The following is a 12,146-nucleotide window of genomic DNA, read 5'->3' as shown; positions in this document are numbered from 1 at the left end:
TGCGAATCCCACGGTGTCTTAAGTGCGCAGCAATCACTGCCATGATTTTCGTAAGCACTCTCAGAGCCGTGGAGAGATTGAACGACAGGGCTCGAAACTGGAAGCGAACCCCCTTCACAGCGAACCTGAGAAACCAGTAGTGACTTGGACGAATCGGCACACGTAGATAGTCAACCTGGACATCCAAAGACGCCATGTAGTCGCCCGGTTCCAGAGCCAATATGATGGACCTTAGAGACTCCATGCGGAACTTGGGGACTCGCAGGAAAACGTTTAACTCTTTGAGGTTGAGAACTGGTCGGAAAGAACAGTCCAGTTTCTGAACCAGAAAGAGCGAAGTGTAGAAACCTTGACCTCTTTGATCCCGTAGCACTGGGACAATGGAGGCGAGTACGGAGCAGATTGACTGTTGTAGAGCCTCTACTTTTTCGGGATCCCCCGGAAGACCCGTGGTGAAGAACAGTGTTGGAGGCCGATGTCAGAATGTCAGAGCATATCCTTGAGACACGACGTCTCTGACCCAGGCATCCGTCGTGATCTCCAACCAAGGAGGCACAAAAGACAGAAGTCTGCCCCCTACCTGGAAACCTGGGATCCCCCAGGGAGGGCACGACGTCACGCTGCTGGCTTGTCGGCCGGTTTGAAGGCTGGGCGTCTGGTAGCCCAAGGTTGCTTAGTAAGAGGCTTGGTGCCTTTTGCAGGGATCCTGGTATCTAGAGGCGGCTTGACCCATGGCTCTTCCTTGTGGGCGAAAGTACATCTTGGATCTAGGGGCTGCGGATGATGGAAGAAAGGCTGTTTTAGAAGTTGCCAGTGACATCACAATTTTGTCCAATTCTTAGTCAAAGAGGATATCTCCCGCATACGGAAGAGCCTCGAGAGCTTTCTTGGAGGAGGCATCTGCTCTCCATGAGCGAAGCCACAACTAGCGCCTGGCTGCCACTGTTGAAGCCGAAACTTTTGAGTTAAGAACCGCAGCATCCATGGCTGCTTCCCAGAGACAGACATTCGCTTTCTGAATATGTCGTACAAGAACCAATCATTGTTTCCTACGGACGTTGGACGACAGGCCTTGTTGTAGCTTTTCTGTCCAACTACAGACAGCTTTTTTCACCCAGGCTGATGCAGTGCGGTTTGGTAAATGCGCCCGCATGGGTATATGCAGTTTTAAGAAAAGTGTCCAACTTCTGATCCGTAGGGTCCATAAGTGACAAGGTATCTGGAATGGGAAGCACTGAAGAACGTATGAGATGCGACACATGGGCGTCTATCGGTGGAGGGTTCTCCCACTTGGATCTATTCTTGGGAGGAAGTGGATAAAAGGTGTTATACCTTTTAGAGAACTGGAACCTCTTCTCTGGCTTAGCCCATGCCAGCTCCAGCATGTCCTCTAATTGTGCAGAAGGAGGAAATTGTGTTTATTCCTTTTTCGGTTTTTTGAAAACCGGAGTCTTAGATTTGGGAGTGGAGTCCTCATCCTCAATATCCAGGAATGATCTTACTTCCCGGACAAGGGCGTCCACTTCTGCCGCTGACAATGAGTCCTCCATACCCGATGAGGTGTATAGATCTGATCCCCGAGACGCGCCGTCTTGGTTCGAATGGGATTCTGAATCCGAATCCCCGTCGGACTGCAGAGTAGAGGTTTCGGCTGACGTGTGAGAGCGTCTGGGTCGCTTTTCTCTATCCATGTACTGTTGCATGGAAGCTGAGAACTGTGTAAGGCCCTGAATAGACTGTGCAAAAGATTGCACCCATAGGGGCTCCACCTGAGAAGGAGGGGCACCTGCGCTGACATGGAAGTACTAGGGGACGCTGGTTCCAGCGGAACCACTTGCGTAGTGGCTAAGCAATCTACAAGCTGCACCATTACCTGCGTCAACGAGGTTGCCCAGGCTGGCGCCTGAGAAACTGGTCACCGGTAACAGGGATGTCCTGTGACGGAGCTGTCACACATTCCTTGCACACGTCAGCATCAATAGGATCCTGTGGAGACAGAATGTTATAACACAAACGGCTAGTGCGAGGCTAAGGAGCCACTGTCTTCTTGCCTCTGGACGACATGATAATATTTGAGAATATACAGTCGTGAGTAATAAATGGGAAAAGGGAGTGAGAACTCCACAGCTCAGTGAGTGTTAAATAATAAGCACAGTGCATTGCAACATATCTGTGAGGCCCACACTGAAGGAGCAGTGGTGCTTGGTTAACTCACTCCACAACAGTCACTCAGACACCCAATGCTTGAAAAAGAAAGAGGCCAAGATACTCAACTGGCCAGCATTAATGCAGGCAGGAGGATTAAGCTGGACCCGGCTACTCAAACAAGGTACAGTGGAGACAGAGGCCAGACCTTCCTTACACCTGCAAGTCCCAGCCACCAAGTGATCTAAAATGGCTGCCCAGCGTTTTTAGGGAGGGACTGATAGGAGGAAGGAGTAGGAGAAACTTAAGGGCAGGCCATGAGCTATGCTACTAGCAAGCCCTAGGGGAGGGACTGCAGGTTGGGCACCCTCCCCCTCAGATGCAAAACCCCGGGGACCTCCATGCCTAACCTGCTGCTATGCCTTGGTGGTCCAGTGGTGACGGCGCAGAACACTGGGCCCCCACTCATCTGCCCTCCCGCTCATCTTTGCTGCGCTGCAGCACTAACTCAGAAGTAAAAAAAAAAAAAGTAACATGGGCTGCTAAAAATCAGACCCCCTAATAGCAGGTGCCTGTTCCTGCCTGAGGAACAAAAAAAAAACAAAAAAAAAACTGGCGGAACCGGGGTATAGTGGACAGGGAGGCAAGGCCTGCTGGGTAATTAAAAGTAACCCATATGCTGCCTGCCTTGCTCCCAGCCATACTATACCCAGTATTATCTCCTGTGCACCCTAGTGGACGTAGAAGAAATATCTGTTTTCAGGTTATAACCAACCTCTTATTAAGGTGTTTCTATGTTCTAATTCAAAAGACTACACAGATATGACTAGTTAAAACCAACTACAGAAAAGATAAAACGATAATAGTCAATAAAAGCACTTATTGATGCCTTGTCACATAAATCCCACTTGTGGAAAAAGTCATCTTTCGTTTGACAATGCACTTAAAGCTTTGACATAATTTAGAATAGATTTTTTTTAAATGAATAGACAAGTCAACTAAACGATGTAATCATGGCATGTAGCATAACCCACATTTATTTTTGTACACCTCTAACATAAGCCCCTTTTATAATGCCATAAAAATTCCAGGTTTTTGCACGCCTGGGACTTTGGTCGGTGTAAGTCTAAAGCTAAGTATACACTACAATTATTGGGCCCATTTGACAATAATTGGGACATCGGCCTGATTTATCGTATGGTGTGTACGAACAATCGTTTCGGGGTTTCGCCAATAATTCTGGAAAATCTTGCCCACACACACACACAAGCGATCGATTTTGCAATCTATCGTCCTAAACCAAAAATCTTGTCCACAAACTCCCGAGATTGAGCAGTGTGTGTGCATTCTCAATAATCTGCCCATATTTCCTGTCACTATGGCATCCTCCTTGTGGTTGGACATATGCAATTTCAGTGTGATGTGGTAGACAATTAGTAAATGAAAAAAATAAATAAAAAAATCTTCAAGTGTGTAGCTCAGATATTGGTGCCTACAATTTCCTGAAAAAATCGTCCCATCGCCAGCCAAACCAAAAAAATAAATAAATAAAATATCTGACAGTGTGTACCTATCTTAAGTCCCAGGTCCCTGACCGTGCTCACGACCAGGGCAATTTGACGGGTTGATAGACCCTGCAATTTCACAGGTCACAGTGTAAAAGAGGCTATAGAAAGCTGTCTTTTTCCTTATGTAGGTAACACACCCTGGGTCTTTGCCTTCAAATGATTTAAATAGGATTTTGGTTACCTACCAGTAAATTCTTTTCTCGTAGTCCGTAGAGGATGCTGGGTTCCACATTAGTACCATAGGGGGTATAGACGGGTCCACCAGGAGCCATTGGCACTTTAAGAGTTTGAGAGTGTCGGCTGGCTCCTCCCTCTATGCCCCTCCTACCAGACTCAGTCTAGAAACTGTGCCCGAGGTGACGGACATCTTCGAGAGAAGGATTATACACAGATAGTGGCGAGATTCACACCAGTTCACACATACAAGGCACATCAAGCTAACTAGCTTGAAACTCAGCAACCGCTCAAACATTACTTACCAAGTAACAATGCAGTACTCAACTAAAAGGAAGTTGTACTGAACCAAATAACGATAGCAGGAAAATGAGGGGCGCCCAGCATCCTCTATGGACTACGAGAAAAGGATTTACCGGTAGGTAACCAAAATACTATTTTCTCTAACGTCCTAGAGGATGCTGGGGTCCACATTAGCACCATGGGGATGTACCAAAGCTCCCAGAACGAGAGGGAGAGCGCGGAGGCTCCTGCAGAACTGACTGACCAAACTTCAGGTCCTCAGCGGCCAAAGTACCGAACTTGTAGAACTTTGCAAACGTGTTCGACCCAGACCAAAGTTGCTGCTCGGCAAAGTTGTAACGCTGAGACACCCCGGTCAGTCGCCCAGGAAGACCCCACCTTACGAGTAGAGTGGGCCTTAACCGATGTAGGACACTGAAATCCTGCCGTAGAATACGCATGCTTGATAGTGAACCTGATCCAGCGAGAGATCGTCTGCTTAGAAGCAGGACACCCAAGTTTCATGGAATCATACAGGACAAACAGCGAGTCCGATTTCCTGTGACGAACAGCCCTCCTCACATAGATTTTTAGAGCCCTTACAACATCTAAGGACTGATGAAATTGAGGAGTTAGTCGCAACTGGCACCACAATAGGTTGGTTGATATAAAACGCCGACACAACCTTCAAAAGAAACTGCTGACGTGTCCAAAGCTCTGCTCTGTCTTCATGGAAGATCAAGTATGGGCTTTATATGACAAAGTCCCCAACTCCGACACATGTCTAGCAGAAGCTAAAGCCAACAAAGTGACAGCCTTCCACGTGAGAAACTTGACCTCAACCTCCTGTAGAGGCTCAAACCAGTCCGACTGGAGGAACTGCAACACCACGTTAAGATCCCAAGGCGCCGTAGGTGGTACAAAGGGAGGTTGGCTATGCAGAACTCCCTTCAAAAAAGTCTGAACCTCAGGGAGGTCAGCCAGCTGTTTCTGGAAGAAAATGGATAGGGCCGAAATTTAGACCTTTATGGATCCTAACCTCAGGCCCATATCCACACCACACCTGTTTGCAGGAAGAGAAGAAAACAACCCAGTTGAAACTCCACGGTAGGAAACTTCTTGGATTCACACCAAGAGACATTTTTTCCAAATACGATGATAATGTTTTGACGTTACTCCTTTCCTAGCCTGTATCAGGGTAGGAATAACCTTGTTCAGAATGCCCTTCCGAGCTAGTATCTGGCATTCAACCTCCATACCATCAAACCTAGCCATGATAAGTGTTGATAGGCGAACGGCCCCTGCTGCGACAGGTCCTCCCGAAGAGGAAGAGGCCTCGGCTCTTTTAGCAGTAGATCCAGTAGATCCGCGTACCAAGCCCTTCTTGGCCAGTCCGGAGCAATGAGGATCGCCTGAACACTTATTGTTCTTATGAGTTTGAGAACTCTTTCAATGAGTGGAAGTGGAGGAAACACGTACACCAACTGGAGTCACTAGGGCGTCCACCAGTGGCGGTGGACGCCCTAGTGACTCCAGTTGGTGTACGTGTTTCCTCCACTTGCTTGCGGGTCCCTCGACCTGGAACAATACCGTCGAAGCTTCTTGTTGAGACGTGAGGCCATCATGTCGATTTGGGGTACACCCCAAAGATCTGTTACTTCCGTGAACACCTCCGGATAGAGACCCCACTCCCCCGGATGGAGATCATGTCTGCTGAGGAAGTCCGCTTCCCAGTTGTCTACTCCCGGAATGAAGATTGCCGAAAGCGCCAATGCGTGTTTTTCTGCCCAGAGGAAGATTCTTGTCACTTCTGACATTGCAACTCTGCTCTTTGTTCCGCCCTGTCGGTTTATGTAAGCCACTGTCGTTACATTGTCCGATTGCACTTGAATGGCCCGATTTCTCAGAATATGGGCCGCTAGGAAAAGACCTTTGCAGACGGCCTTTAGTTCCAGAATGTTTATCGGCAGGCCGGCTTCCCGAATTGACCACCTTCCTTGGAAGGTTTCCCCTTGAGTGACTTCGCCCCAGCCCCGGAGACTTGCATCCGTAGTTAGAAAGATCCAGTCCTGAATCCCGAACCTGCAGCCCTCCAGAAGGTGAGGTAGTTGCAACCACCAGAGGAGTGAAATCCTGGCTTTTGGTGACAGACGTATCCTCTGGTGCATATGAAGATGGGATGCCGAACACTTGTCCAGGAGATCCAGTTGGAAGGACCGAGCATGAAACCTCCCAAACTGTAGAGCCTCCCAGAAGGCGAATGCACTGATGAACCTACACCCGGGCTGGCTTCAGGACATCCTGGACCATTGTTTGTATCACCAACGCTTTTTCCTCTGGAAGAAACACCCTCTGCACTTCCGTGTAGAGGAAAATTCCCAGAAAGGACAACTTCCTGGTGGTTCCAAATTTGATTTTGGAAGATTCAGGATCGACCCGTGTTCCCTGAGCAGGTAGGTCGTGAGAAGTATGGACTGTAACAGCTTCTCCTGGGACGATGCCTTTATCAGCAGATCGTCCAGATATGGAATTATGTTCACCCCCTGTCTGCGGAGAACCATCATTTCCGCCATTACCTTGGTGAATACCCTCGGTGCTGAGGAGAGGCCAAATGGCAGAGCCTGGAACGGATAGTGACAGTCCAACAGTGCGAATCAGAGATAAGCCTGATGCGGCAGCTAAATCGGAATGTGGAGGTACGCATCACTGATATCCAGGGATACCAGGAATTCCCCCTCTTCCAGACCTGATATCACCGCCCTTAGAGACTCCATTTTGAACCTGAACTCCTTCAGAAAGGGATTTAGCGATTTTAGGTTCAGAATTGGCCTGACCGAACCATGCGGTTTCAGTACCACGAAAAGGTTTGAATAGTAACCTTTGTTTTGCATATGAGGGGGGACCGGTACAATAACCTGTGCCTCCAGCAATTTCTGGACGGCTGCCTGCAGGACAGCCCTGTCTGCCAGCAAAGCTGGCAAGCCTGATTTGAAAAATCGGTGAGGAAGGAGATCTTGAAATTCCAGCCTGTACCCGTGGGACACGATATCGTGCACCCAGGGATCCAGGCCGGACGACACCCAGACGTGACAAATGCCTGAGTCTCGCTCCCACTGGCTCCCGACATGCAGAGGACTTCGGCGTACCTGAAGCAGGTTTCTGTTCCTGGGAACCCGCAGCAGCAGTTTTTTTGGATTTGGCCCGACCTCCCCTAAAGAAGGTGTTGGACGGTCTGGCCTTTCGTGGCTTGGTAGCCCGAAAGGGCTGTGATGCAGTTGAAAAAAAGGGTTTCTTCGTAGCAGGTGCAGCTGAGGGAAAGAAGGGTGACTTACCCGCTGTAGCCATGGAGATCCACGCATCCAAGACTTCCCCAAAGAGAGCCTGACCTGTACAGGGAAGGGTCTCCACACTTCTCCTGGAATCCGCGTCGGCAGACCACTGACGAAGCCACATTCCTCGACGAGCTGAGACAGACATGGAAGAAATTCCTGCAGCCATGGAACCCAGGTCTTTCATGGATTCTGAGAAGAACTTTTTTTGGGACCGCACTAGTCTGTAATCAATTATTATTAGTGTCCTCTGAAAAAACTGATTTATGAAGCGAATTTGCTTATGGATACAGCAACCCTGTGCATGTGAAAAAAATATAATTTTTCTTGTACAGATATAAGTTGCTATCAGTGGTGCTCCCAAGAGTCAAAAGGGTATCGACTAGAGAAAACCAACACAAGAAGGTTGGAAAGTAGACTCTTGTGTGGGAGCACTCAATTCAGAGGAATAGGTATATTTTAATCAATACTGTTAAAAAATTACTTTATTTGTTCAAAAAAGGGTAGTTAAGGAGAAAAATTTACGTGAATATTAAAGCTACGCGAAAATATAGCACTATATGGAGAATAATTCATATGATTTCAGATACCACAATGAAAAAGCCGGAATCCAAATCTTAGGGCTAGTGGATTTGCTGTAATCACACTGACGCTTTTGCGTAATATATGACCATCATTTATTCTACAGCAATCCTATTCAGGAATATTTTAGCGTAGAGAATTAAATCATAAGTCATACAGAACAGAGTGCCAGTTGGTATTAATAGGGATCCCTCTAGATCGGGCAGAAGAATTTTTTGCAGTACCAGGGTTTTCCAAGGTGGTCTCCCATCCGAGTACTGACCCGGCCCTCCACTGCTTGGCTTCCAAGATCAGACGAGATCGGGCATCTCCAGTGGGGTATGTCCGCAATAGTTTTATCTGCCCGTTCAGTAGATCCCAATACCCGTATTGCCCGAACAAATATTTCAATTGATCTGAGTCAATCGTGTGTTCAAATCTCTGTGTTGAACTTATGCCCAAAACTAGGGAATGAGATTACAGCAAAATCCAATAAGGGATAGTGGAACAATTATCATGTAGAAGAATTATATGCAGAGATGTCCACTATACAATTAATAATAAGGACAGTTATCATATACAAGGGGATATCTTGTCCACCTGCATAGCCAGGATAGGATGGTGATATTCAATGAGGCAATACCATCAGTAATATAGTGTATGTAGCCCCTTACTTTATATCGCCAGCCAATGAATCTCACTATATATAGGCCTCTAAAATTTGAGAAAATTTTTTTCTTACAATGTGTCAAAAGAGGCTATAATGAGAAGAGAAGGAGCAGATAAACAGCTGAAAGTTTTGTTCAATGGTTATGCCGGGCAGTAATGTGCATAATAATAATTAATTAGCAATATGTTGCAAAATTACTTAGACAGAATAGAGTGGTGATATTTAATGGGGCAATAGCACCAATATTATGTGTGGCCCCTAAAATTGTATCACCAGCCAATAATTCGCACTATATATAAGCCTCTTATGCTTGAGCAAAAGAGTTTTGTTATAATGTGTCTAAGAGGCTATAATGAGAAAAAGAGGAAGAAAGAGCAGATAGACGGCTGAAGGTATTATTCATTAGCCATAGTGGGCAGTAATGATTAAGTAGCAGTGTGCTGCAAGGTTGGTGTTAAACCACAGCCTAGAAGTTCTTTGCACAGTAATCTGCTCTTTGGCTTTTGATACCTCTAATAATAATACCAAGTAATTCCCAACATGTGCCAAGTTGCTCCCAAACACCTGTTGGATGCCTCACAGCTCCAGCACCTCTTGGAGCAGCCAGAATATAGACAGCCTATCAGTGCATCGCCTTTAAAGTGAATTATAATCCTAATAAGGCAATATTACATATGTATGAGGTACAGGGTATATGTTCATACAATACCACTGTCGATCCTGCTGTGGAGGCTGTCTGCGGCTGATCGCCGCTAGTAACTGGCTCGGGAGGTGCGCTGGAAGTGAAGCCGTGTGCTGACTTCTATGTGGAGGGTGCGGGGAGATTATCAGCTGTAGTCCGCGTGGAGCCGCTGCTCTCCAGATGCAGCGTGTAGTCGCGGTGTGTCCTCCTTGTCTCGACGGCTAGGCGCCGTTGCCTGGGTAACTGTCCCTGGTTTCCGGTTGTTGCGATCACGTGTGCGCACCACGTGATCACGGAGTGTGTGACGTACGTTTCGCAGTAAAGCTTGATCACAGAACGTTTCATTGTGGTATCTGAAACCATATGAATTATTCTCCATATAGTGCTATATTTTCGCGTAGCTTTAATATTCACGTAAATTTTTCTCCTTAACTACCCTTTTTTGAACAAATAAAGTTATTTTTTACCAGTATTGATTAAAATATACCTATTCCTCTGAATTGAGTGCTCCCACACAAGAGTCTACTTTCCAACCTTCTTGTGTTGGTTTTCTCTAGTCGACTTTCATGGATTCTACCAGAAATCCTGAATGTTACGTAAAAACAATTCAACATCAGATTTATCAATAGTATCCAATTCCTCAAGTAATGTGCCGGACCACTTTACTATAGATTTGGCAATCCAAGCACTGGCAATAGTGGGACGTAGTATAGCCTCTGAAGCCGTGTACATGGATTTAAGTGTATTATCAATTTTACGATCAGCCAGCTCTTTCAAGGCAGTGGATCCTGGACCAGGTAAAACCACCTTTTTTGAGAGTCTGGATACAGACGTGTCAACAATGGGCGGGTTTTCCCATTTTTTTCTATCCTCCACAGGGAAGGGAAGTGCCACCAGGACCTTTTTAGGGATCTGGAATTTTTTCTCAGGGTTTTCCCAAGCTTTCTTATTTTCAGTGAAGTAAGCCTCCTCAACCTGCACAGGTGTTGTATCAGTAATATTCAACACATCCCTAATGGCCTCTATCATCAACTGTACCCCATTTGCAAGAGATGCTGCTCCCCTCAACACATCCCCATCACCGTCCTCAGTGTCAGAATCGGTATCCGTGTCATCTTGCATAATCTGTGCAAGAGCACGTTTTTGGGAATATACAGCGGGGGGCCTTGAGGTAACAGAACTGGGCCAGACTGCCATAGAGTTCTGTAAAGCCTGAGTTGCAGACTCATTCTGTGCAACCCTAGTAGAAACCTGAGAAATCATAGATTTGATAGAGGATAACCACTCAGGCTCCCTTGCTGGTATCTGTGCTAAAACAGTGCAATCCTGATTACATGGAATGGGATAATCCTGAGAGGACATATCCTCTGCAGCATATGACACAGAGTCCCTGGACATAGCTTAATGGAGACCACAGACGCTCCACACACACAGGGGAGAGCAGAGTTTCACCCCCAAGAATGGCAAGAGAGGGACAGAGATTGGAGCCAACCCACACACAGCGTTTTTAGGTAAAGGGAGATCCCCAACCAGCGCTGACTGTGCACCTTAATAGGTTACACAGCCCTTATACAGCCTCGCCCCCCCTCCCCCCACCCCCCTTCCACAACCCCCTGGTACTGTGAGAGATAGCTGGAGTTGTTCTGGAGGGACTTGCTCTTCACCGACAGCGTTGTGCAGGCAGGAAAATGGCGCTGAACGCTGTTGGGTCCGGTCTGAGAAGCTCCGCCCCCTTTCATGTCGCTGTCTTCCCGCTCTTCATAGGATTTGTCGAAGTCAGAAAAATGTCTTAATGCACACTGCCATATTTGCACCGCACACTGGTCCGTGCTGCGCATGCGTACGCTCTCCCGTGGAAGCGCATACCCACAATAGCGTGCACTCGCACGCGCAGTATGCGCATTTACGGTAGAGTTTATGTGATCGTAGCGTGCGACTCATTCGTTACAAATATTCACAATTAATGTATTTCATAGATCATGTTCCCCTCAATAGTTTCTGTAAGTTTGGTTTAGATAGAATGTCCCTGAGCGGAGGAATCCCTCTTTGTATTGCACGAAGGGTCTAACAGGAGTCATACAGCAGTGTTTGATACCCATCGGAAGAGTATTTAATTAGCAATATTCCGGTGTTGGTTTGGAGCGTATTAATCGCTCGTGCGAATAGTTATGGACATAAGAAGTTTATGTCCATTTCTATGATTTGCACATACTCAGGTATGCGGCGGGAAACCCAGTTCCCCACCCACCTGAGCTGTTGGAAATCAGCACAGCCCACCTGTATGAATCAACCTATGACCTTTGGTTACAGTACAGGGCCGAATTCCTGTGTCCAATAAACTGTAGGATTGTAGGGACTAGGAGATTGCATTGTGTGTGGGGCATAAATAGGCAGACCGACCACATCCAGCTCTCACTCTCTCATCAACGGTTATCTGCTGATAATCGGGAGCTGGATATCGAGGCGCTGGCGATCATACCCTTTGTGCGTAAGTTCTCTCCGTAATCATTGTCTTTCTGTGAGCCAATTCCTCTCTCTCTCTCTGTGTCTATCTCTCTCTCTCTCTATTTTCTCTTTTCTCTCATATCTCCCCTAGACTAAACTTTATAGTATTGTATTGTATTGTGTTAGACCAGGATAGTATTGTAGTTTATCCCTTAGTTAGGTGTTTGGTTAGGAAGTCTTTGTTATATTGTAGTGTATCATTTGTACTGTGTTACTCTTTTACAAGTATA

General features: G+C 46.7%; 1 protein-coding gene and 1 pseudogene across 3 annotated transcripts in view; both read right to left on the bottom strand.

Annotated features, from left to right (window-relative positions):
* CLPTM1L (CLPTM1 like) overlaps positions 1-12,146 on the bottom strand; it is a 269,603-nt gene that overhangs the window by 151,820 nt on the left and 105,637 nt on the right. The window lies entirely within an intron of this gene.
* On the bottom strand, positions 8,293-8,412 carry LOC134931558 (5S ribosomal RNA; annotated as a pseudogene).

This window comes from Pseudophryne corroboree, chromosome 5 (genome assembly GCF_028390025.1).
Source record: "Pseudophryne corroboree isolate aPseCor3 chromosome 5, aPseCor3.hap2, whole genome shotgun sequence".
NCBI lineage: Eukaryota > Metazoa > Chordata > Amphibia > Anura > Myobatrachidae > Pseudophryne > Pseudophryne corroboree.
Note: the sequence above shows the minus strand (reverse complement) of the source record. Positions and strands in the feature narration are given on the sequence as shown.